General features: G+C 43.4%; 1 protein-coding gene across 13 annotated transcripts in view; it reads right to left on the bottom strand.

Annotated features, from left to right (window-relative positions):
• Positions 1-6,304, bottom strand: part of CELF4 (CUGBP, Elav-like family member 4) — a 965,736-nt gene that overhangs the window by 224,986 nt on the left and 734,446 nt on the right. The gene's annotated exons all lie outside the window — the stretch shown is intronic.

Here is a 6,304-nt window from a genome sequence, read left to right as displayed (position 1 = left end):
ATATATATGAATCTCAAATAACATAAGAGCATTTAAAAATGTTTGAATAATTTTTCACATGTAAATGTAAAAGTTAGGTTATTCTAAAACATTTCCCTTATACCTCCATATACTGTATAACCTTGAATACCCCCTGCCTAGCTAGTTAATACAACATTACAATCCATACTGTTGACAACAGTACAACATAATATTCTAGGATTAGCTTATTTCCACTCGTTAATTCTGATTCCTGCAGTGGGATGAGGATGGCTCAATGTGGATCTACGAGGCCCCACCCACTACAGGCTGCCTCATAAAACTACAAGAGGGGTCGGAGCTACAAGGCGAGAGCAGCAGTGATTGATCTTTATTGCAGGAAGGGGCGGAGACAACACCGGTCACCCTGCACAAGGAGAGAGAGCGGCAGTGAACGGTCTTTATTACAGGAGGGGGCAGAGACAAGACCGGTCACCCTGCACAAGGAGGGAGAACAGCAGTGACCAGTCTTTATTACAGGAAGCTCCTCACACTGGATTACTGCACAGATCTGGAAGAAATACACAAACCTCACCAAGTTTCCACTCACATGGCTCTTGTATGAGGACAATATATGCTGATCCCGGAGTTCAGCTTTAAAAGGTAATTCTGGGGCCTCCAGGTGGTCGTAACTATTGTCTGCCAATAATTACCTCCATAGATGAGACATTAATATTGCTTTTACCATTATGTTTTACTATAATGTCAATAAATACTCACAAGCTACCATAAACAGATCAGTGTCACATCTCATGTAATTATTCTGGCTCCATTCTCCTCTAATCAGATTATTATTCTCTATATAATCATAATTCATAATCTATCCTGGTTGTTAAACATGATTCAGACTCCCTAAAGCTCAGCTCCAGGCATTGCTCTGCCTCTAGATAGGCAGAGCCAGCTGTCACTCACACAGCTGGGCGGATCCCGATCTCTGTTGCAGTTATGTAACACTGGCATGCCTTGTCCCTCCCCCAACCTGTGACTGAACCGTGAAATGAGAAGCAGCAGGCTGATAAGCTTATCTATCTGCCACTCTGCTCTTTCCTACTATCGGCATGTTCCTTGTAAGTGTTGCAAATGCAACAACACATGCTAATATAATAATATAATAATATTAGCCCCATTAAGGAAGCCAGGCGGCGTCTAATGACTCACCACCTGGCTTCCCGATTAGCTGGGAAGTCGTCTCCATGCTCCCTCGTCACCAGGTGATGAGGAAGCATGGAGGCATGGCCAACCAGGAAGTCGGGCGCCGTGTAATGCCCGACTTCCTGATTAGTCAAAAAGCTTGCCAATCATGAAGCCGGGAAACGCGTCATTACACGCTGTCCAGCTTCCTGATTGTCCGGAAAGCCATCTCCATGCTCCCTCATCACTTGTGACGAGGGAGCATGAAGCCGGCTTGCATATGCAGTTCTAGCCGACCTGTGACAATGAGACTGTCACAGGTCGGCTCAGTAGATCGGGAGGTGAGGGAACACATACCGGCGTTCGCTCACCTCTCAATCCTGTCACGGCTCTCTGCCGTGACAGGGGAGGGGCTGGATTCCCCCCTCCCCGCTCTGATCCGCCAGCGCTGACTGGCGGATCGGACGGGGGAGGGGGCGGGTACAGCTGGCTCTGTCTCTAGATAGGCAGAGCCAGCTGTCAGTCACGTAGCTGGGCGGATCCCGGCATAATTGTTGGGATCCGCTTCAGCTGCGGCGTCTCAGTATACCGCGAGCTACAGCTCGCGGTATACTGAGCCTAGGGTGACGGGAGGACGCTAGTTTGTGTCCGACCGTTACCCTAAGGAGAACTATGGGGAAAAGACTTAGCCCCATAGTTCTCCTTTAAGCATTCCTCAAGATCTCAGTGCTTCATCTAAACACATAAGCACGATCGGATTGGCTACTTGTGCTGTTTCTTCCTTTCCCAGGCTGAGCTCTGCTGTACAGAGGCCAATACCAAGCCAAGCTCAGGTACTTACACTGCTTGCTATTATATAATATATATGTAATGATGTATTCCTGCATATAGAGTTGGATTAATCTGCGTCTTGTAGTTCAGATTTAAGAGAGGAACGCCAGGTACAAGGTACTAGGTTTATTAATACTGTGCTGCGTAGCATTGAGCGTCTGGTTAGGTGGAGATGTTTTAATGAATTAACAGCTGAACACTCTGCGCAAATGGAAAGGCTTCAATGGACATTGCAGGAATCAAACTTCTATGTCTACCAAGAACATAATCTGGAAACCCAAAGGCAGCACTCAGAGCTTAATATGATAAAAAAAAGAGCTTCAGAAGATCACGCTGGATATAATCAAAACAATATACATATTCGTGTTCTTGATATTATTTAATTTCATGAGAGCATACAATTTTTTTTTAAAATCTTTAAAAGCACAACTAAACCACAGTGAACCATCCAAGAGGCACCTTGGGGAAACCATCTGATAAAAGTGAACAACATGACCCTAGAGCTAGCTTTGTAGTGGGCTTCAAGCTAAATTCAAAGCTGGTCTCATCGCAGTGGCTTGAGGCAGGAACATTTTTGAAAGATTGGTTACAGCTCCCTAGGTCTTTCCGGAGCCAACATCAAAAACCATTGATATCTTTTCAATCTACAGAAGCCAGGAAACAAATAATAAATGAGGGAGAGAGGAAATAAAACTGAGTGTATTTGTCATAAAAAGAAAGTCAACTACAGTTTGGCAAACCATGTTGCCCTTCACGGTTAGCCAGCAGATGCGTTTAAGCATACTGGATGGGATTGTCCTAACTTGGTTGCCACCTGCCCACTTTGTACTAGGCTACAAGCTAGACATGTAAACTGTGGAAAAATTCGGTTCAATTCGGTTATTTTGGGATTCAGATCTGAAATTCAATTCGGTCCGAGTTTCAGATTAGGACTAAATCAGAATTTCGTTAGTTTCGGATGAGTTTACGAAAATTTGTTGTGAATACCACAGAAAACCATATACAGATATTATTACTAAAGCTCAGGCTCCTCGACCCGAATGGCATTCGGGAGTCCGAATTTCCGAATTGCATTAGAGAGCTCCTGAATGCCATTCGGGTCTGGGAGCCATATACATATATTACTAATGTCTGGGAGCCATAGTACTAAAGCTGAGGCTCCCAGACCCAAATGGCATTTAGGAGCAACCAAAAGCAATTTGGGAATTCAGATCCCGAATGCCATTCGGGTCTGGGAGCCATATACATATATTACTAAAGCTGAGGTTCCCAGACCCCAATGGCATTCGGGAGCTCCCCAATGCCATAGGGAAATTCAGATCCTGAATGCTATTTGGGCCTAGGAGCCTCAGCTTTAGCATTGCATATACTGTACATGGTTCTCATGTTGCCGTAACGAAAACACATCTGATTGGCCAGAAAAGTCACATGTCCGATTCAGTTTCGTTTTTAAACTACGGACGGAATCCGAAATTTGGAAACGGAAATTCGGATTCAGACACATTTGGATGCATTGGGATTCGGAAATTCAGATGTGTCCGAATGTCCAAATTTCGGACAGTTCGTCCGAATTTTGATATTCGGGAACAAAACGAATTGCACATGTCTACTACCAGCTGTTCCAAAACAGGGGAATGATATCTCCTGTCCAAATGATACAATGGAGATGTCCCTGCCATCGGGAAAATTATAGTTAAAAAAGCTAAAAGAACGGGTACACATCCAGGAGGACCTCCTGCAAAACCATTTGAAGGTGACCCTTCAGCAAGTGGTCTTCAAGCAGAATTCAATCAGTGTCATCAATGTGCCTCTATCAAGAATGGTTACTTACTGCTTCCTTACATCTCTTAAAAGCCCCATCACACTATCAATGTCCTTCCACTTTTCAGAAGCCCGGAAACTAAAACTAAAGTGAAGAAATACAAAAACGAGTTTATTTGCCACGAGGAAAGTCATCAACAACTTGGCTGACGCAAATGCTTTCTTAGGCTAGCCAATGGATGAGTCAGTGCTGGTGGGATGCCCGAAAGCGGTCACCACTGTTCCATAAAAAAAAACAAAAAAAAACAATTTTCATTAAACACATCAGCATCTGCTTGGAGCAGTTGTCTAAAGAAGGTACCATGTGACTCCAAATCAAGATTTATGATGGTCCTCAAGCTAAATTCAAGGCGTATGTCATCTCACAGAAAGGCAGAAGGGTTTCTGCGGCACCTTTTGTCGCTTTCAGAGCCATCAGTAGAACCAAGATTCCCTTTCACTCTTTTTGGAAGCCATTAAATAAAAAAGGCTGAAACATTTAGATTGAATACATTTGTTGCAAGAGGGAATCAATGACTGTTGGGCCATTATAACTGCCTCTCTCGGCTGAGGATGTGATACCTTTGATTACAGTCATTGGGGTTTTTTTTCAACAAAGTCAGCATCTCAATGCTTTCACTTTAGAATATAAGTACATTTCCATTTAAACTGTAGTTACATTGAAGAGTGCAACAGGCTACTTAGTGTACTTAGCGTAACTCCAGCCAAACTTTCTGTTATATATAAAGTGGAGAACTTTTCTCAATGCTTTCATGCTGTCTCTGGAACAAGAAGGAATGGAACTTTCCCCCTCTGCTTAAAAATGTGCTTTATACTGCTGTGACCCTGTTTAGCGTGATTACACTCGGATTGTTCAATCACCATTAGGGATGCACTGATACCGATACTAGTATCGGTGCTGGTACCGAGTATTTGGGCGAGTACTTGTACTCGCCCAAATGCTCAGATACTTTTCCTGATACTGGAACTTCCTCTGACCAAGTGTTGCAAGGAAACATGGAGCCGGGAAGCTGGTTCCGTGCTGTGTGGCTGGCTCGATGCTGATTGGCCGGGAAGCCGGCTTCCCAGCCAATCAGTGTCAAGCCGGCCAAACAAATCTGATAATATGGCGACATGACCCCTACCCTGCAGGCACCTCATTCCCCTCATATAGATGCTTAGCAGCATTCATTAGCGTACCAGTCATTCGGCCAGCTGGGCAGACACCGCTCTCCAAGGTCACTGGGATCACCACAGAAAACCATATACAGGTATTAATACTAAAGCTGAATCTCCAAGACCCAAATGGCATTCGGGATCCGGTTTTTCCGAACTGCATTCGGGAGCTCCAGAATGCCATTCAGGTCTGGGAGCCATATACATATATTACTAAAGCTGAGGCTCTCAGTTCCGAAGGCATTCAGGAGCTCACGAATGCAATTCGGAAATTCGGATCCCGAAAAGCCATTCGGGTCTAGGAGCCTTAGCTTTAGTATTTGTATATATGTATATATATATATATATATATATATATATATATATATATATATATATATATATATATATATATATATATATATATATATATATATATATATATATAAATAATACTGTATATGGCTCCCATGTTGCCGTAATGGAAATTCGTGTTCAGACCCATTCAGATGCATTAAACCCAAAAACACATCTGATTGGCCAGAAAAGTCACAAGTCAGATTTGGTTTTGTTTTTAAACAACGGGATCCAAAATCCAGAAACGGAAATTTGGATTCGGACACATTCAGATGCATTGGGATTCAGAAATTCCAAATGTCTGAATTTCGGAAAATTCATCGCAATTTTGATTCGGAACGACACAAATCGCACATGTCTAGTTGTCAACGGGACCCGAGATAGCAATAAAAAACAACAGTTGTTCTATTCCTCCCCATTCTATCCAAAACTGGAAAAAAATAAAATTGGATCTGGACACTTTAACCCCTCCCCGTTCTGTCCAAAATAAAAAAATGCATCTGCTTGAGTTCCATTTCGAGCTTCTGTACATATAAAGCAAGTTTGTGGGCAGCACAGTGGCGTAGTGGTTAGTGCTTCTGCCTTGCGAACCAGGCACTGGTTCGAATCCGGTTTCCTCCCACACTTAGCCTTCCTAAGTGTGGGAGGAAACTGGAGTACCCAGAGGAAACCCACACAAGCACAAGAAAACTCTCTGGTTTCCGCCCACACTCCAAAGACATGCTGGATGGTTAATTGGCTCCTCCCTAAGTTGACCTACTATGTGTGATAGGGACCTTAGATTGTAAGCTCCTTGAGAGTAGTGAATGTGCAATGTGTAAATTGTTGGCTTCTTTGCAAGGTGGGAGAATGTTTGAGTGTGTCTATAGCTTGATAAGTTCTTTGGAAGCCAACACTTATACAACACCATCTATATTCCTCTCCTCTTTGAAAGCCAAACAATGAGCAAAACAGAGGAAAACAGAACAACCCCCCCCCCCCCACTATTATCGTCATATGAGGATACTAACAA

This window comes from Nanorana parkeri, unplaced genomic scaffold (genome assembly GCF_000935625.1).
Source record: "Nanorana parkeri isolate BGI_ZX_2015 unplaced genomic scaffold, ASM93562v1 scaffold58, whole genome shotgun sequence".
Lineage (NCBI taxonomy): Eukaryota > Metazoa > Chordata > Amphibia > Anura > Dicroglossidae > Nanorana > Nanorana parkeri.
Note: the sequence above shows the minus strand (reverse complement) of the source record. Positions and strands in the feature narration are given on the sequence as shown.